A 20164-nucleotide genomic window follows, 5' to 3' on the forward strand; every position below is an offset into this window, starting at 1 on the left:
GACAAACTCTGTATATACGATTTCACTTATAGGTGGAATCTAAAAATATCAAACTCATAGAAACAGAGTAAATGTGTGGTTGTTGGGGGGCTAAGGGCTGGGAGGAGAGAGAAATGAGGAGATGTTGGTCAAAGGATACACACTTTCAGTTATAAGGTGACTGAGTTTTGGGGGATCTAATTACAGGATGGTGACTCTAGTCAACTGTATGCTCTCACCACGACAATGACGACAAACAAAATGATAATTACATGAAGAAAGGATGTGTTAACTAACCTGATCTGGTAAACATTTTGAAATACACACACGCATCAAATCATCACATCTTACACAGTACACTTGTGCAACGTTGTGTGTCAAGTGTGTCTCAATAAAGCTGGGAAAAACTGGGAAGCCATACTGCTGCAGATGGAGCAGGGAGGATGCTGAATCAAAGAACGTCTTCCAGGTGGGATGTTGGTGCTGCAGGCTAAATGCTCTCTTTGTACCCTGGGACATTGTGGAATTGTTGTATTTTGCACTTACTGTTTCTTCTGATGGAGATACCCATGCCCCTTCTTATCAAATTTGATCAACCACTTCCATTTCCAGACTCAGCCCAATGTCCTCAACTCATTTCCAGAATAGAATCCTCTCTCCTCCTGGGACAATCCCAGCCAACTGAAAATCTGCACACGGGGACCACTGCCCTCCTCTCTCGCCCCCAGTCTTGAGCACAGAGCCAGGACTGCAGAGGAGCACAGGCTCAGGGCTAGAGGACTTGAGCTCCAAGTGCCAGCTCTCCAACTTTCTAGTGTTGAAGCCAAGGCACAGTACTTTGCTGCTCCAGGCTCCCATCAACTCATCTGTAAAATGGGAATAAGTACCTGCCTCGGAGTTCTGTTGAGAGGGTGACACCATAAAATGAATGTACTGTGCTCACCTTGATACAGTAACAAGTTCCTGTGACATCGAGGTTGTCATATATGTGCGCTAAGTCAATAAAAGAATATCACCTGTCCAGTTTCAAGTTATGTGATTTTACGTTATGTGACTCTGGGTGACTATATTAATGACCAACAAATGAACCCTCTCCCCCAGGCCCACCATCCCCTGATCACGTTCACCCAATGTAACATGATCAGAAATGATCACATCCTGGGTCAAGTCAAGGCTGTAGGAGGTTCTGCGTGTTTCTACTCACCTTTCTTAACCTCCTGCCCTCTGTGATGGGAAGAACATTCTCCAGGTGTTGCCCCTACTGCCTGGGTCCTAAAATGGTCGAGGCCAGCTAAGCCACAGCCAACATGGAGACCTGGCAGCAAGAATATTAAAAAAAAAAAAAAGCTTGTAACCACTCAGATTTGGGGAGTTGTTCATGTTTCTACTGCAGCAAACATAAGGCAATAATCCACATTTCAGATCATCAGTCTCATACAGGTGTACTTTGAAGGGTGCCATGCTCTTGGAGATGGGCAGCTGGTGGTGTTGTCTGCAAATTAATCAGCCATGTGACAATATGTTTATCTCTTATGTGGTTGTAGCACTCTTTCCTGTGGCCAACAGCAGTGGATAAATCTTCTCACCTCTCAGGAAATCCCGCAGCTTATCACCTACGGGGGATGAACACATGTTGAGCTCAAACTAGTGAGCGTCCCGAGTGTCTTTCTAGGGGAAAATATGAGGAACTTACCTCAGAATCTGAGGCTTGCATCGGGTTCCTCATATCAGAGGGAAACATTCAGAATGAATTAAAAGTTCTACCCTCTAAAAGGCAATTACAAAAAGAAAAAAAAAAGTCCAAAGAAACCCTTTGAATGCTATAATTTTCCTAGTGCTTACATGTCCCATTAAAAAAGAAAAATGACATTAAAATGATTTTAAAGGTTTTGGCTTAAGCCCACTGAAAGAAGGAACCCCCCCCCCCACTAAGAGTCAAGTCCTCATTATCTGGGCCCAGCCTGCATTAAGGACGGACTCCTGCGGAGCTGCGATGCAGCGACTGCGCCCCAGCTGAGAACGGCCACGCTGGAATTAACATGGCGCCAGCCCGCCCAGAATGGGCCTCATGTGGCTCTTTGCCTTGCATGTCCCTTAAGGGCCCTTCAGATGGAAATCTGCCAAATTTCCTCCTGCAGTCACTCTACTTGGGGCTTCTCCCTGCATGTTTTCCTGATGCTCCTTCTGGCCTTTTATGATTTTTTGGTCTTTTTTATGGAAACATGTAGATGGTCTAGCTCAGCTGTTAGCAGCTGACCAGCAAGATGCAGTAACTTTACCACCCATCATTTCTAATTATGTCCCAGTTTTTCCTCTGGTTTTAATCAGGTTTCACCACTGCTGAGAGGCAAGCATTGGAATCTTTTGGTGGGCCATACTATTTAATCTGATAAGTGACAAGCTATTGAGAAAGCAAACTGGCACTTCAGCACCTCTGTTGCCATGTAATCCATGGTGTCCCTCCTGTCATGTGACTGTTCTGCCTAGAAGGAGTCGCAGGAATAGGGTACCAACATGTTACGGGCCACCTGTCAGGCAGCTGTCAAGAGGTAACGATTTTCAATCACTGCCAAGCAGGTTCTAGATCTGAGCCAGTGACCTAGGAAGGAAGTCTCCATAGCCCATTACCAAACCATCCCCTGAGCCCTTGGCTTCCCTGACTAACACCCTTTCCAATAAAACTCCATTTTTGTCATTGAATCTGTCAACATGCCGACGAATCCCTGAAGGGTGAAATTAATTCGAACTACAGAACTGGACAAACAAGCTCACAAGTGAGTTCTTCAGAAACGGAAGCCAATATTTCAGACATTGATCCATTTGAAAAAATGGCTTCTGTTCCCCCCTTGGACCTTGGGCAGGGGTCGGGAAGAAGAGAAACCAAGAAGTTGCCATGACAGCTTACTGCAGGGCAAATCTTAACTATTCCAAATTCTAATGTTTTAGGCCTTCAAGGAGATAAGCCATGCATGCTAGTGGCTGAACCTCTTAGAGATGAAAAACTGAATGCCCCAGAGAACCCTTTTTCCTTTGACAAGGTTACCTGAGCGTTTCAGAGTGACTGAATTAGAAAAACACAGTTGCATGGCATTTCAAACCCCATCTGTCTATTTAGTTAGTTAATTTTTTTTAACTCTTCTTTCCATCAACCTTGAGCCCACGGTGAGTGACAGAGGCTTCCTGTGGTAGGAAGCAGCTTATCGTGTCCTTTTCATCCCACCAACATCTGCATCGTTCACACCTTGTGGGAAGCCCAACATGCTTGCTGACACTTTGAGACTATTCGTCGTGAACCAGCCCAGCAAAGAAGTAGATGTTGCATGAAGCTACACTGAGCAGCTTCTGTTAAATCCAAGGCAGGGAGGTGTGGCAGAGAGTGAGGGAAACTGTTTGTTCCCTCCAGGAGTCAATGACAGGCTGTCTGAGCCTCTCTGACCTGCCCCCAATTTCCTGTATGGACTTCCCGAGGCTTTATATACACAAAGTCGACATCATATATTATCTGGGACTAAAAAGTATCCATGTTGTATTATACACCACACTTCAGCCTTGCCTAGAGGTGAGAGGGACAGGTAAGGGGTGGGTTTCAGAAAACAATCAAGGCAGATCCAAGTCAATGAAAAATATCACTTGGAAGTGCTGAAAGCCAAAAAGAGCTCTTTATGTGTGTTCAGTTTGTGCATTATACACATCTGGATTTACTACATGCTCAATGGGGAAGGTCTGTTCTAGAATCAAAGGCCTGGGGTCAGATTTGGGCTTTCCTTTGTCAGCCATGTGAACTTAAACCGGTAACCTACACTTTCTGACTCTTCCCTTCCTCATGGGAAATGCGAATCCTAATGTCTTTGACACGGGGTTGTTGTCTGGGCTGAAAGAGATACATGACAGACGTATCTCCATGGGGACCACCATACAGCAGGTGTTAGGTGGATGGCTATTGTTACCAGTGTACCGTCATCTTCATCACCTACGAGCTCACCCTCTGGGTTATAGGAAACTCTGCAAGGAGTCAGTCTAGCTGAGGGCTTTTAGCTGTTAAGTATCCCTGTTTTCGTCCCCCACCTAAGGACCTTCTCTGGACACTTCAGGGCAGGTCAGAGGTGCCAGGGTCTTAACATCCCGCAAACAGCCATGACGGATGGGAGTTAGAGGATAAAGCCCCCCAGCTTCCTTGTCCCTGGGTGGGATAACTCTGGAGTGTGTTCTGCACAGCCTCAGAGGCCTCTAGTTGGATGGAGCCCCAGCTGCCCACGCCAGTCACCTCCACACTCAGGAACCCCATTTTGGCTTTCTTGTGTCCCCTGTTAAACATGCCCATTTCTCTACCGATGCCTCTGAGACCGCGTCCCAAATAAACCACCTGCACTCAAACCCCTGTATCCAGTTCTCCTCTTGGGGGGAACCCAACCTAAAACACTTCTATTAAGTACTAACCTCGTCCTCAAGCTCTCGACCTGGGTTGCCATGTGAGAACTGACCACATTCCCAATCAGCCTTGACAGTGGCGAGTGTCCCACCTTGTGACTTCAGATTTCAGCTCGTATTTGAAAGCATTTTTTCCCCTTTCCCAAAGAACCTAGTACTCATGGCTTGTCTTTCCTGGCCGCAGAGGCTGCTGCTTCTTCAGCTACTCTGGAGGATGTGTGACTGCCTTTAGGAAGGTCACCTGCCTTTGACACCCAAAGATCTATTTATTATACGCATCCTACAGTCTAAGCCAGACCCTCCCAGGCACACCCTCCAAACTCAGTGGAAACCCACCCAGCCATTTCACATAGTATACGTAGCAGACGCTCAATCTTATTAATAGAATCATAGGCCGTTCAGTTGAAGCCTTTTCTTTCACTCATAAAGCATATAAGGAACACAAATGATTTTCCAAATATTTTTCTTTTGCATAAATCTAGACAGAACAAAATCATGACCCAGAAAAAGCCAATTAATGAAGTTACTCAGGTTTATAATTTAAGATGAGTGAATTTAGTGGGGCATGATTTAGAAATAGTTGACACACCAAGAGCGATACATTCTCTAATGGTGTTGCTAAGGAAATGCATTTCAGTGACCTCACAGTTTTTGTTTTTAAATAATTATTGCTCTTTGCATGTATAATTATAATCTGGGCAATTGGGATGTAGAGATTCTTCTTACTAGGTTTCTCTTCTCTGTCTGTGGTAGTGTAACCAAGGCAGCAGTCTTAGCTAAAGTGACACTCAGAAATAGCACTCTGCCATAGCACCCTGACTTTAGTTCAGTTCTGGATCTGTGGTCCAGACCTGGGTTTGCACACTAACTCTGTGGCGGTGCAGCCCGGACAAGCCATGTAACTTAGACTTAGCTTCTGTCTCCATCAACAGGGAGGAAAACTGACTTCATGGGACGATCCTGAGCTTCAGTGAGACAAAGTGGATATAATCACTTTATAAACTGTGTACACAACTAGACAGAAGTCAGTTAAAAGTTTTCATTATCTCAGGCGATCTTTACAATTGCTCTGTAAGGTAGAGAAGGCAGATTCGGGTTTCCCTTTCACAGATGAGAAACTGGGAATTGCAAAGTTTCACTCAGTTTGGCTAGTTAATGTCAGCAGTCAACCCACACTCCAGGTCCTCCAGCTCTGAGATGAATCTTCTTTCCTCCACTACAGTGATTCTAGAACTTTCCTGGGGGAGCTTGTTAAAAAAAATGCCAATTCCCATTTTTGCCCCTGTACTTTACTCCCATCCTCAAGATACTAACCTATGGGCCTGATAACTGGTTTTAAGAATCTCCATTTCTACAAACACTTCAGATCATTCTGATGCAGGAAGTCCATGGACCACATTTTGAAAACACTCAGCTGTTACAACATGTTGTCTACCAGAATTAAGTTCAAAAAGGACAATTCTTTGGAATTAAAGAAATGTCCTATTTGTTGATGCAAGGGAATTTAGATAATTATTATTAAAGACAATAGTTACTATGACTTGAATCCTTAATAGGTCCCAGCTACTATGCTAAATGTTTTAGGTACTTTATCTAAATGGATTCTGATGAAACCCTGATGCCCCTGGATTGTGCAACTCTATGAAGTAAGTACTATGACCCTCCCTGTTTCACGGAGAAACATCTGATCTCCAAGAGATAAATAAATTTCCAACAGTTCACTGTGTAATAAATAGGAAAGAAAGGAATTAAACCCAGATTTGTTCAACTTCAAATCCATGCAATTAGCCACATTATTCTATTAAAAAAAAAAAACAAGTAAGTCAGGAAGGGGAAAGAATTCTGTATGAACTGAATCTCTAATTCTGACAAAATCACACTACACTTGAACAAATAGAAAAAGACCTAGGGCTGACTTCAGGTGCGTTCTGTAACCTGATTTATTCCAATACTGTACGAGTCGTTGTCAGGGGCCTAGCTTGGTGGTATCAGAGCTCAGGAGTGGGGTGGTGTATTAGTTATCTACTGCCTGATAACAAATTACCCACAGCGTAGCCGTTTGAAATTGCAGACATACTATCTCACGTAGTTTCTGAGGATCAGGGATTTGAAAGCAACTTAGCCGGGTGGTTCTAGCTCAGATCTGTCAGGAGGTTGCAGTGCAGCTGAGGGCTGGGGCTGCAGTTATCTGAAGGCTCAGCAAAGGCTGGTAAATCTGCCTCCCGACAGCTCATGCACATGCCTGTTGGCTGGAGCCCTGAGCTCCTTCCTCACCACAAGGGCTGCTTGAGTGTCCTCACAACATAGCAGCTGGCTTCCTCTAGAGCAAGGTACTCAAGAGATGGATCAAGAAAAAAGCCACAGGGCTTTTTTATGACCCAGTCTCAGAAGATATCCACAATCACTTCCACTTCATTCTAGTAATTGAAAGTGACCACTAACTCCAGTCTACACACAAGGGAGAACTAGGCTCTCCTGCTTGAAAGGAGGAGCATCGAATCATTTGTGAGTGTATTTTCCAAACCACCAAAGGTGGGCTTGACCGATATCTTTATGATCTCATTCTATCTTGGTGTGCCAAGTCAGTTGTTCTCTGCCCTTAGCTTCCAACCATTCACCCATCTGTCTGCCCATCTCCCCGTCCATCCACCCATTGATATCCATCCAAACACACACACAACTCTTTCTAAATTCCAATAATGCTATTGGCTGCAACATAGAAGGAACTGGAGAATCTTATTCTAAGTGAAGTAAGCCAGAAAGAGAAAGATAAATACCATATAATATCACTTATATGTGGAATCTGAAAAAAAAAAGACACAAATGAACTTACTTACAAGACAGAAACAGACTCACAGACATAGAAAACAAACTGATGGTTACCAGTGGGGGGCAGGGATGGGAAGGCACAATTGGGAGTTTGAGATTTGCAAATACTAACTACTATACATGAAACAGATAAACAAGTTTATACTGTATAGCACAGGGAACTATAGCCAATATCTTGTAGTAGCCTATAATAAAAGAGAACACTAAAAGAAATATACATATGTACATGTATGACTGAAACATTATGCTGCACACAAGAAATTGACACAACATTGTAAACTGACTATACTTCAATTTAAAAAAAAAAGAAAAGAAGTAAATTCCAGACTCTTGGAGGATACCAAAAGAGTCATCCTCTGCCACTAGGAACTTATCTTTAATGAGAGAGATGGTGGTTAATTCAAGCACACAGTTAAAAATCATCTAAGACAATCTGTATTAAATATTTTACACAAGAGACAGATTAAATGTTCAGGGTTTGGGGACTATGAGATTTCTCCTAACTTGAAGAGCAGGGTGATTCCGAACAATCTAACCCAAAATATGCTCCCTTGCAAATACAAAAGAGTTCAGCTCATTTTCCATGTAAAAATCTCAATAGCTGAATTAAAAACATGACCTTACTTACTCTTCTTTCCAGTGCCTATTACTGATTACAAATTCTCTGTATCTTTGTGAGCTGGGGACATTCTCATGGGAGGACATCTTGACTGAGCTGTGGAATAGTTTGGATCCTGAGAATTCACCAGGAACTGCAAGCCTTGTTGGATGGTACCCTTTCGAGGGAGAAGAACATGACCTTCATGCCTTGGTTACCCAAGTGAGTTTATAATTACAGACACAGGTGCTGAAGGTAAGGACCAGATGTCATGAGTGCACACAGCCCAGTGGTTAACTAGGTATGTTGTATGAAAGGCGGGAGATGGGAGCAGAATGGGGTTCCAGACTGAGGGAAAGGCACGTGCAAAGGCCCAGAGCATGAGGAGTACAGCAAGTCTGCGGAAGTAGAGATGGCCAAGTTAGCCGGGGCACAGGGACGTAGGGGAACGGGCATCCAGCTCTGCTGGAGACGAAGGCGGAGGGCGGCTTAGGTCACATGCAAGGTGTCGGTCTTCCTCTTAAAAAGTAATTAGAGATCGGAGAGTGCGGGACATCCAGCACAAAGGATGGGAACTTGCACCATTGGCGAAAGTAAAGTATATCGTCCCGGAAGAGCTGCCTGGTGATTGGTGAAGGTGCAGCAGGAATCCTCACTCCTCAACCCGTGCGACGTCATCCCAGGCCATGTCACCAACCTCCTGCCCTTTTCACGAGGGTGTCGGAGTGGCATGTCTACTACCTCATGTCAGCATCCCTGTCTGCTACCTTTCCCACAGCCACTTGGAAGAAAACCTTCATGTTTTCCAGAATGATTTAGTTTTTACCTGGAGCCTCCAACTGCCTTGGGTCTCAACTGTCATCTCCAGACCCAACTATGCCTTTGAGGTTCTGGTCATGTTAAGACAGTGGCGGGCCCAGAGCCGAAGCATCTGACTTTCACAGGGTGTAGACACTTCATGTGATATCTGCTCAGTTAGAAGTTCTTGGTTTGAGCGGCATCTCAGCTAAGCAACCCTATTAACCTCTGGAAATCTGACCAAAAAAACCCTATTTATTGATAGACAGGCTGATTTTTTTTTCTGTATGTGACTACTACATGTTTGCCCTGTGCTGTTACCTCTCTGAGCCGAGGATGCAAGTCAGTAAGATCTGGCGCTTACGAAGTGGAATGATTTCAGAGTGAAATAATCGTAATAGCAATAAAGGACTGGCCACTCCCCACCCCCAACCCCGCAGAGCAGAGTTGTCTACACGATTAGGAGTGGTTACATTTTGATTTTCCAAGGTTGCGGCAAATCGGACTCGATTTCCAGTCATAATTGCTTTCTGCGTGAAGAGGTCTTTTCCAGAACCCTCGGCCGCTGTTTTAATGGGAAGGCCGTCTATTTGTATGTTAATAGTTTCCTCTGGGTTACTGGGCTTGTCGATGGAAAAGCCCAAATCAGATGCTTCTCTATTTTCAAGGTTTACTATTAATCTCTGATTTCTTGTGCCAACGTGCAGCCATTCCAGCCTCCTCTGCTCTAAATCGTCGTGATGAAAGCGTGAAGAATGACATCCGCTTCCTCCCATGAAGCAGAGTTGTGCCGGTACACCCTCCCCCCGCCGGCTCAGTGGACTCACAGTGCCCAGGTAGCACCACAGAGGAGTTTCTCAGCGAGAGCATAGCCCCAGGTAACCCACTCGCTCAGCTCCGGAGAGGCTCTGGCTCCTGTCTCCTGGCTTGGAGGAGTGAGGCCATGAAGGTGATGAATCCTGGGGAGACAAACTAAAATTCAGGCCAGTCTTTGAATCCAGATTCTGCAGGTGAGTAGTCTTGTCCTAAGCAGTCAGTCTCAACCTCTCTGACCTTCAGTTTCCTTATTGCTAAAAAAAAAAATAAGCAGGAGCAATCATTTTCTTGTATTACTTATCTCTTGTTTTTCCTGAGCTCTGATAATATAGTGTCCACGAAGACACCAAACGACCAGCCAGCAACAGCCCTGATTCATGACTGTTAAAACTCGGAAACTCGGAATCTAGTCTTCGTAATTCATGCATCTGTTCCTTTATCCACAAGGGCAGGGAAATTTTTATCTCTTTTTCTTTCTTTTGCTTCTCCCCATGCCTAGAACAAAGTTGTGCACAATCATTGCATAATAAGTAATTACAGACAAAATGGCTAAACGGAATCAGTCACCATGTTTTCTGAGCATCGGTTGTACGTGGGCCAAACACTAGGGCCTCAGAAATTACAATACATTGTTCTTGCTCCTGAGAGCTCTCGACCTTTGAGGGCTGGGTAGGTGCAGGTCGCCAGATAGAAATAAATAATTCCAGTAATGTGCAGTTTCTTAAAAGTAGGGCCCGAGAAACACCTGAATCGGAGTCGGCCGGAGCATGTGTTAAAAAATACAGCTCCTCGGCCTCAGCTTGGATTTATGGACTCAAAATGTCTGGATACAGGACAGAAATAGACTCATGGACAGAGAATACAGACTTGTGGTTACCAGGGGGGTAGAGGGTGGGAAGGGATAGACTGGGATTTCAAAATTGTAGAATAGATAAACAAGATTACACTGTATAGCACAGGGAAATATACACAAAATGTTATGATAAATCACAGAGAAAAAAAAATAAAGATCAATATATCAGATTCAAAAAAAAAATGTCTGGGATCTGGGCCTTGGGAATCTCACTTTTTTTTTTTTTCCAATCAGAATCCCAGATAACTCTAATGTGCCTTCCTGTTTGGAAACCCCAGCAGATGTGCACGTGGGGAGGCGTGCTCAAGTTACTGCCAAGTGCTGGGACCATTAGAGCCAGGGTCAAGGGGATTCAGGGAAGGCTCCTGAGTGCGGTGATGCTGGAACTAAGGTTTGAGGGAAGACTAAGAGACTGCAGGTGGAAGAAGGACTTAGGAACACCCTGCTGGAGGGAAAGGCACAGACTGCAGACAGTTCTGGACAGTTCAGGAAGCAGTCAGTAATGGAGACCAGACAGAGAAGGGGAGACAGGGAGCCAGCATAAGGAATTCAGACTCTATAGAGCATATTTTGTAAGCAGATAACACAACCAGATTTTCCTATGGAGGTGTAACTGCCATATAACATGTTAATTTCAGGTGTACTAACTTATTTATTCATTTATTTATTTATTTATTAAACATTTTCTATTGATTTATAATCGTTTTACAATGTTGTGTCAAATTCCAGTGTAGAGCACATTTTTTCAGTTATACCTGAACATATATATATTCATTGTCACATTTTTTTCTCTGTGAGCTACCATAAGATCTTGTACGTATTTCCCTGTGCTACACAGTATAATCTTGTTTATCTATTCTACAATTTTGAAATCCCAGTCTCTCTCTTCCCACCCCTAACTGACGTATTTACACATTGTGAAATTTTCACCACAGGAAGTCTAGTTAACATCCATCACCACATATAGTTACCCCCAATTTTTCTTTCTCGTGATGAGAACTTTTATGATTGACTCTCTTAGCAGCTTTCAAATGCGCCTGGAAGCTTCCCAGTCACATTTTTGATTAGAAGGATGTGGGCCGAGAAATCACCCAAACTGGGAGGTTCCCCGCAAAAGCGGGATGGGGAGGGCAGCTCCCTCTGCTCACGACTCATTCACAGCAGCAAAGGCTCTCGGCTCTAGTGACCGAGCTGACGCCTCACGCAGGGGGACCAGGCGGGAACAGGTGTGGGGCGCGGCCTCACCCAGGACCTCGCCGGCGGTCCTGGCCACTGCCCCCTCCCACAGGGAAGGTGTCAGGGAGCCCTTTTCTGATTGGCAGTAGGAGCACCTCCCCACCTGAGCCTGACTCACCGCACGGGGCGGGGCGCGGTGCTGGGGCCTGGGTGTTCCAGGGAAAGGTGAGCTTGTTGTGACAAAGCCCCCAGACTCAGCGCTGAGTCACCCTCGGCGTGGCCCCATCCCCCCCACCCCACCTCTCTCCCTTCCCAGATGCCCCTGGCCCTCACCAGGCCCATTTCTGGGAAGACATTAGGCAATGGGTTGGCCCAGAGACACTGATGCACGGAGAGCCCAGCAAGAGTTAAATAATCATCCCTGGAGTCAGGCAAGTTCTCAGCTCCGAGAACCAGTAATGCTCAAGTGTTTGCTACCTACAGACCTTGAATGGACTCGGGAACGGGGGTGGACGAAGATCGACAGGGTGGCCAGCTTGCTCCTGTGTGCCTGGGACTAGCTCAGTTTTATTCTGCTTAATTTTTATTTAAAAAACATTTTTAAATTTTTTTAAAAAATTTAAGCTTTTTTTTTTGGAAGGGGTAGTTAGGTTTGCCATTTATTTATTTATTCACTCATTTCTTTCTTTCTTTCTTTCTTTAAATGGAGGTACTAGAGACTGAACCCAGGACCTCACGCATGCTAAGCACACACTCTACCTCTGAGCTCTACCTATCCCCCCAGCTATACCCTACCCCTCTTGTCTCAGTTTTAAACCAAAGAGTCTTGGGTCTTAGAAGACCCCTCAGTCCCCAGCAAACTGGGGACTCAGTCCCTAAAGGTAAGAGTGCTAGACAAGACAGGCGTCTGTGCCCAGAGTTGCTGACTGGGGGAGACGTGCTGGTGCCTGACGTTGACCGGGGTGGGTGCCTGCTGTGTGCGTGGTACAACTGTGGATTCCCTAAGGCATCCTCACAGCGATCCTATGACTGCTGGGGTGCTGTGATGATCCCCATTTTACCAGTGAGTCAGCTGAGTCATAGCAGGGGTGAGCAGCTCTGTGAGGTCACAGGGGTGGGAGAGCCAGTGCTGGGGTGAGAATCTCAGCCCTCTGGGTCCAGAATGAACCCTGTCTGAATTTACTGTCTAGATCAATACACTTACGTGTGCATGCGCACGCGCACACACACACACAGATACACACAGACATAAACCCAAATAGACACCAGGACACACAAAGATACACACATGCACAGACATACTTAGACACACACACACACACACACACACACACACTGGGGTCCCATGTGGCACAGTACTGCACGAAATCTCATTTCAAAGAAGCCTTGTCCGGCAGTCAAAAAAAAAAATTCCTAGAAAACTGAGAAAGAAAAGACAGATCATTTCTTCTGTCTTCTGGAGACCAAGGAGAACGCAGCTCCTAAGCAATCCTCTGAAATGCCGGTTCCCTCCATCCCCAGCTCCCACATCCACAGCCACTCCGGACCCTTCACTTTCTAAGCCTGCAAAACTCTTTCCCTCCTTCTTCTCTTTTTCTCCCTTTTCCTCTTAAAAATCTCCCCCTTTCCCCTTTCCCCTTTCCCCAGCCCCTTGGAAGCAGCCCTACACTGGGGTGACCTAGCCAGCAGCAAGGCAGCCTCTCTTCCCTCCTGGCTGCTGCGCCCGCCCAGGACCCAGGCCGGCGGAGACAGAACTTTGCTCAGCAGTCAAAGGGCAGGGCCGTGCAGGCAGGCAGGATTCCCTGTGTGCAGGGTGAGGGGTGGGCAGACCCTCCCGCCCAGTCCCCCTAAGCCTCGGTGCAGGTCCCTCCCACCCAGGGCTCAACCACGGAGTCCACACCCAGCCCCTGCCAGGACCGCTGGAGCCTAGGGAATCTCCCCAGACCCCAGATCTGCGCCTCCATTCCAAACCCACTTGCTCACTCCTGGTATCTGTGCCACTAGTCCTGGTGTCTGACTTTCTGCAGAGCCCTTCAAAGGAGCGTTGAGCTCATCTTGTTTACTCAGTGCTGAATTCCAGCTCCTTCCTGGGCCAGCGTTCTCACCCCTGGGCGTGTGTCAGTCGGCTCAGTCTGGGTCTTTTGCAGGACACTGCTGCCCAGGGTGCATGGCGCCAGTTTCCTCAGGCTCCAGTCTGAGTCCTTTGGTGGGTCTGCCACACGGTCACCACTGTAGAGATTGCTTTGCTCAAGCCGGGAGACTCACGCCCAAGACCAGGATCCCTGAGACCACAAGCTGGGAAATCAAGCCAGTAATACCCGCATCTTGTTAGTATGTATAGCCATGCCTAGTAGAGGAAATGCACAAAACAGGAGTTGGTCCCCTTGGCATCTTTATTGAATGTCTCCTGGATGCCAGACACCATTCTGGGTGTTGGAGTTGCAGAGATTTATAAAATATCATCTCAGCCCTTGAATAGATAAAAGCTACCCAGAGAGGTGGGCACATGAGCAATGGTGTGAACAGAGCATTAGAATTCAGCAAGATGCTGGTCACCATGGGTCCTGGATCACAGGACAGTGGGAGAGGGGGACTGGGAGAAGTCAGGGAGCATCTTATGGGTGCAAAGGACTAGCAGGAGGGATCGGGAATAATAGAGCCAGAAGTCCCACCCACAGAGAAGGAATGCTGCTAATGCTTTAACCATCACATTCTATTGTATGTTTTTTTTCTGGGCCAGCACTGTGCTAGATTCAGATGCCATGGGAGACGGGAGGACCCCTGCCCTGCTGCAGGCGACAGACGTGGAAGATGAAATTGCACGTGCAATCAGGACTATCCCCAAGAAATGCAGGGTGTTATGGAATCACAGAACAGGAGGGCTGACGGACCCTAGAGGATCTCAGCGGGCTTCCCTGAGGAAGGCAGATATCGACGCATCAATTGACATTTAGTTATCTCATTTAACTAATGAGGGGTGTGCTGAATAGAGAGGATTGTGAGGTTGTTCAACAGGGAAGGTTAAGGACTGAAGGACCCAGGAAAACAGCCCTGAGGAGGCAATGGTTTAGTTCAGATCTGGAGGTTGAGAAGATGTGGGCCACATGTAGGGTGAAATGCACGTGTTATAGGCAAATGTGCGTGACCACCTGGAAGCAGAAGATGGAGGTTCAAGGATGTGCTGTATCTCTCCTCTCTTATCCCTTCCCCTCCCTCTCCTTTTCCTCTCCGTCTCTTTTCCAAACTTTCCATCTTAAGAAAACTGTAAATCCATGAAACACAGAGACCCCACATACATTTCTTCCAGGTTTCCCCACTGTAACATCTCGCATCATTCTAGTGTAACATCACAGCGAGAAAAAGGGGCATTGGTGTAATTCTCCTAGTCTTTTTAAAGGAAAAAAAAAACCTGCACACATAAATAATAAACCAACCACTTTATCATCAAGTAGCCCCGGCACCAACGGCAACTTGTTAACTCCCCTCAGATGAATCTTTATGTCGCTCTGAGCACAAGTGTATATGTGAACACACACACGTATGCATGCAAGTACATAAGTGCATGGACACACATGTATATAAATATATTATTTTAAAAACATTAATTATCTAACTCAAATTTGGAATCGTTCAATTATTAACTAGTAGAAGATGGGACCTCTTAGCTCTTCAAGGGGAAAAAAAACCCTCAGTCTAGCTTTCAACAGACTATTTGAAATAGGATATTACGTTATAAGTATCTGGGATGGGGGTTTTGTAATAATTATGTCGAACAGCTTCCTTGATTTTGAGGAGAAAGCAAGGAGGAATATCTTTTTCCTTTTGGTTCAGTTCCAGTTTGGCCCTGAAACAGTCATCATTTTGTAACAATTCCATGTCATCCCTCCGCCATTATCCTGTTAGAGTCCTGCTTCCCTTAGGATTTTTGAAATAGATTTCAAGGGAGAGGAAGTCAATGCATTGCCTTAACTCACGCACCAATACATTTTGCTTCTTGCTGAAGGTTCAGATTCCAAGTAAAGATTCTGTCTTGCGATACAGTCAGTCCCATTTTGTCAGAGGGGGCAAGATCGAAAAAGAGGAAGCAAATTGGAAATGTGAACGGATACGCGGCATGTTACAGGGGAATCTATAAGAATCCTAGTGGGAGTGACTTTTGGTGATGCGCAGACAATGTACACAGTCTGTCGATGGCTACGATTACTTAGTGCCTAGGAGGCATTTGTCACCAGGCGAGGGCCTTTAAAAGTAACCTGACCGACAACCGTTAACAAAAGTACAAATCACGCGTTATCAAGCTTATCTTTCAGATGGGAAACTGAGTCTCAGAGGGATAATGCAATTGTTCTAAAAGTCACATAAAGAGTAAGAGAAAGGGCTAGGAAGTCCAACTTGGGTCAGTACAACTCAAAATCCAGTGATGTTTCTCCTGCATCACCACATTGGTTTTCAGCTGACTCTTTAGATAATGCAATGCTGAGGACAAAAGAGAACATACCACGTGGCAATCCGAGAGAAAAAAATTCTAAGACCTTCACGTTTGTGTTGGAGCCAACTGATAATGAGACTGGGTTTGAAACAGAAAGGGGACCTTTTGGTAACATTTGATCCTTATGTAGTAACTGTGGACACTCATCCTTTCTTGGGTGGTTGAAAGCTCCATGGATTTTGAAATAAAATCTTAATTATAAATCCCCTTGGGCTGTCTTGAATGATAAAAATGAGGACTCTCCTAACTGCCACGAACTCAGTCTTCAGGAGAACTGCATTCCCAACCTCTCGGCTTTACTCTGAAGAAATTTAACCTTGAAGGTTTTCTCTTCCCTTGTTGCCATGGCTTTACTGAATCTGACCAGGACCCTGCTGGTGACCCTGTCACAAGCTTTATCTCAAACATTTCCTGCAACAACCCTGTGAGGTGAGTTCTAAGATTAACCCATTTACAGATGGGAAAAACAAGGCTCAACGTGGTAAGAAATGGAATCAGGGTGGTTCGAATAAGCAGCAGCCTGCCTGGGACTGGAATCCAGATCAGACTATGCTAAAAGGACTGGCTAAGAAGGTCTTGGAAAATAGTCATGGTGGAAGGTCCTCTCTAACATCTACTTTTCTAGGTAAGATGCTCCGGACCAGACTTTCTCCACCTTATTCTGATGGGATGGCTGCTAAGCACTCCCTTTCCAGGGCTCTCGACGAATGCAAGTGCTGGGCTTCATTTCGTGTTCATCCCAAGGATGTATGTAGTGATATCCCCAAAGACGTACAGTCAGTCTTCATTATTCAGATTCCGTATTTGTGAATTTGCCTCTTCACTAAAATTTATTAGTAACTCCAAAATCAATACCTGCAGTGCTCGTGTAATCAACAGGGGACAAACGGCAGAGCAGCAACAAAATTCAGTTTCCCTGATGCACCTGATTCCAGCTGAGGTCACACAAGATGGCGTTCTGCCTTCTTGTTTCAGCGCTCATACTGTAGACAGTGTCCTTCTCACAGTCTGTTTTGTGCCATGACTCTTACATTTTGGTGCTTTTTGTGGCTGATTTTGCTAAATGGCCCCCAGTTACAGTGCTGAAGTGCTGTCCAGTGTTTATAAGAGCAAGCCGGTGGTGACGTGTCTTAGGGAGAAAATAGCTGTGTTAGACAAGCTTCATTCAGGCATGAGTTACAGTGCTACTGGCAGTGAGCTCAATGTTAATGAATCCATAATAGATATCAAATAAGGTGTCTTTAATCAGAAACATATTAAACAAAGTCATGCATTGATCGTTTGATGAAAATACTGTGACCAGAGGCTCATAGGAACCTAACACGACGTGCCCCCTAGGAGCGGTGGGTCAGTGTCGGCTAATTCAGTGTTTGTTCTGACTTTACAGAACATTACCAGAAATTGACACAACACTGTAAACTGACTATATTTCAATAATAAAAAATATATATATAATAGAAAAAAATAGAACATTATTACCGAGAGTAATCGACTGTCTATACAAAAGCCATGCGTTGCTACAATATATTTGTTAATAGGAAAGGACTGGAAATAATCTTCGGGTAGTAGGGCAATATCAAATTACAACTCACCCATATAATCAAGTTATACATAGCGACGAAAACTAAGTGATCAGAAGAATTAAAAACTACCAGTATGTAGCACAAATGGAGGGGGCCAGAATATTAAAATCTGTAAGTCCTACAGTTCAGAATTTACGTAATTAGGACCTATCTCTAAATGCACACATGTGAAACCTAGTTTGGAAGGGAAGCTTCATGGTGCTCATCTTTGTATGATGTGCTTATAGACGTTAGGAAGTGTCTTCTGTATAATTTTTAATATTTTTAAGTTAACCAGGCTTAACTTGATACATTTTTATTTTTACAATCATTTTAAGGAAAAAAACCTCCTATCCACTATTCCGCCATCCTAATAACCTAAAGGCTCCAAATGACTTTGTTGTTACATTTTCACACATTGTTTGTAAGTGGGTCTGAAGCTTTTCAAATACCTTATGGTCAGATGCACCAAGCATCATGAAATGTTCATAATTATCTATCTCATTTCTATTTTTAAAAAATAAATTAAAAATCTTAAAACTAGGTGCTTAAAGATGCACAGTATGTTTTATTCAAGAAACACTTCTGAAGCAAATCAGTGTACACTATCAGTGGTGTGATATCAGGACCATTGCAGCATCAACATGGTGAGATACTGTGTACCATGTATTTAAGAAATGGTTAATGAGTATTTACCAGGGGTTAGGGAACGTAACAGTGAGTGGGAAAATGATACGTTAAGGAACTTCTGTTTCCCCAGAAGGAAACAGATATTCATCAAAGAATTACACACACAAAAAGTAATAATGCTCCCATCAGTGTCAAGGAAAATGGTCCTTTCATGATTAAAACAGGAACACTGACCAAGTGAGGGTGCGAGGGTGCTTAGATATTTCCCCGAGGAACACGTGAATAAGCTGAGATGTGGTGTTTATTATGACTCTGAAGACAGATGGATGAAAGATACAGAGATAACAGAATACAAAGTAAGACTTGTACTATAAATCTAAGATGTAAATATATACATGTAGACAAAGATGGAAAGGAATTGGCACCAAAAAAAGTGGAGATAGATGTATTAGGATGATGGAATAGTGGGTGGTAATTTTTTTTCTTAAAATTATTTTTAATGTTCTTAAAGTATTTTTACAGTCAAAAACTTTAAGTGCAGTCATTACTTACATTTTTACTTGACCAAATTATATTTTTTACATATTCAAAATTATAAATTTATATTCAGAATAATATTTTAGTATCACCATGCTTTATTGCATTATTGTTTTTTCATATAAATACTGCTTTTTGGACACTCAAATGAATATATATTCACTATTGGAGCAACTGTTCAGGGTTAAAATATTCTTATTTCTTACCCTACTCTCAGGCAAATCCTCATAATTGTGTGTGCATGTATGTATTTCTTTCCATCTTTCCTTTTATTCATGATTTTATTTGCTTTTCACATCAAAATTAAAGATTGAAAGTATATCAATTCTATAATAAGATTAAGCCTGATTCTATGCAATTTCTCTCCATTAAAAGAACTGGTTGATTTTATCAGAAGGAAAATAAGAAGAAACACACATCAAACTCCTAGTTGGATTGTCATAGGTTGAGATGGTCAGCACCTGGCCTAGAGTTTGCACTCAGTGGGCTGGGATCCCTTCCCGGGTGAGAGAAAGCGGCGGATAAGGCAAAGGACTTACACAGGTTGTACAGACCTGCTGGGGTGAGTCACTGCTCCAGTGTCTGGCATGAGAGTTCAAAGTCACCAGTAGATACCCAATGCTGCTTCCATATAGGAGTGTGGGGTAAGGAGGGCTTGGGGTGGGCACCCCTTCCCTGCACCCCTAGTGTGTGCTGGGTAAATTAATACATGTCCAGCCTAGAGAAACCACTCTTCGCAATGAAAACAAGGATATCTGCCAGAGGTTCCACAAAGGTAGTCCCCCATGGCTAGGTCCTTGAGAACAGAGACAGCAGCTCCGTCCACAGTGCTGGGCCCATGCCTCCCCTAAACAGTGGCAGCTATAACTTCTAGGGCATTTGGAGACCAGCTCAGATGATTCGAGAATAAATCTGACTTTAAAGGGAATGAAGGAAAGAGCATGGGCTTCTAGAAAACCCTAAGACGGGCCATCCACCACCTCCCTCTTCTCCATCTCACTTCTCCCTCTACCTCTTCCACCTCCTCCTTTTCCTCCCTTCTTCCATCACGATCTTTCTCAATTTTGTCTTATGCTTGATTTTGTCTGATAAGAAAAGACCTATTTTTTGCTGTTTCTCTGTTGGCTTTCTGTAGCCATTCTGTTGCCTCCTTTCAACCTCAATAATTAACCCTATCTTAGTTTGTCTCTTTAAAGGGGAAAACTGATAACATGGCACTTAAAATGTCTTCTGGCGACACAATTTACAATAGCCAAGGCATGGAAGCAACTTAAATCTTGCTTCAACAGATGACTGGATAAAGAAGTTGTGGTATATATGCACAATGGAATACTACTCAGCCATAAAAAAGAATGAAATAGCACTGTCTGCAGCAACATGGATGGACGTGGAGATTGTCATACTAAGTGAATTAAGTCAGATGGACAAAGACAAACATCATATGATATCACATATATGTGGAATCTTAA

The 20164-nt window shown here is 44.3% G+C and overlaps 1 long non-coding RNA gene across 3 annotated transcripts in view; it reads right to left on the bottom strand.

The window, feature by feature from the left end:
* Positions 1–1182: 1182 nt before the first annotated feature.
* Positions 1183–20164, bottom strand: part of LOC116281945 (uncharacterized) — a 522270-nt gene continuing 503288 nt past the window's right edge. For all 3 annotated transcript variants that reach the window (XR_012076303.1, XR_012076301.1, XR_012076302.1), the window contains one exon: positions 1183–1294. This is a non-coding gene — a long non-coding RNA (uncharacterized lncRNA). The remainder of the gene's footprint in view (positions 1295–20164) is intronic.

The sequence above is a fragment of the Vicugna pacos genome, chromosome 9 (assembly GCF_048564905.1).
Source record: "Vicugna pacos chromosome 9, VicPac4, whole genome shotgun sequence".
Classification (NCBI taxonomy): Eukaryota; Metazoa; Chordata; class Mammalia; order Artiodactyla; family Camelidae; genus Vicugna; species Vicugna pacos.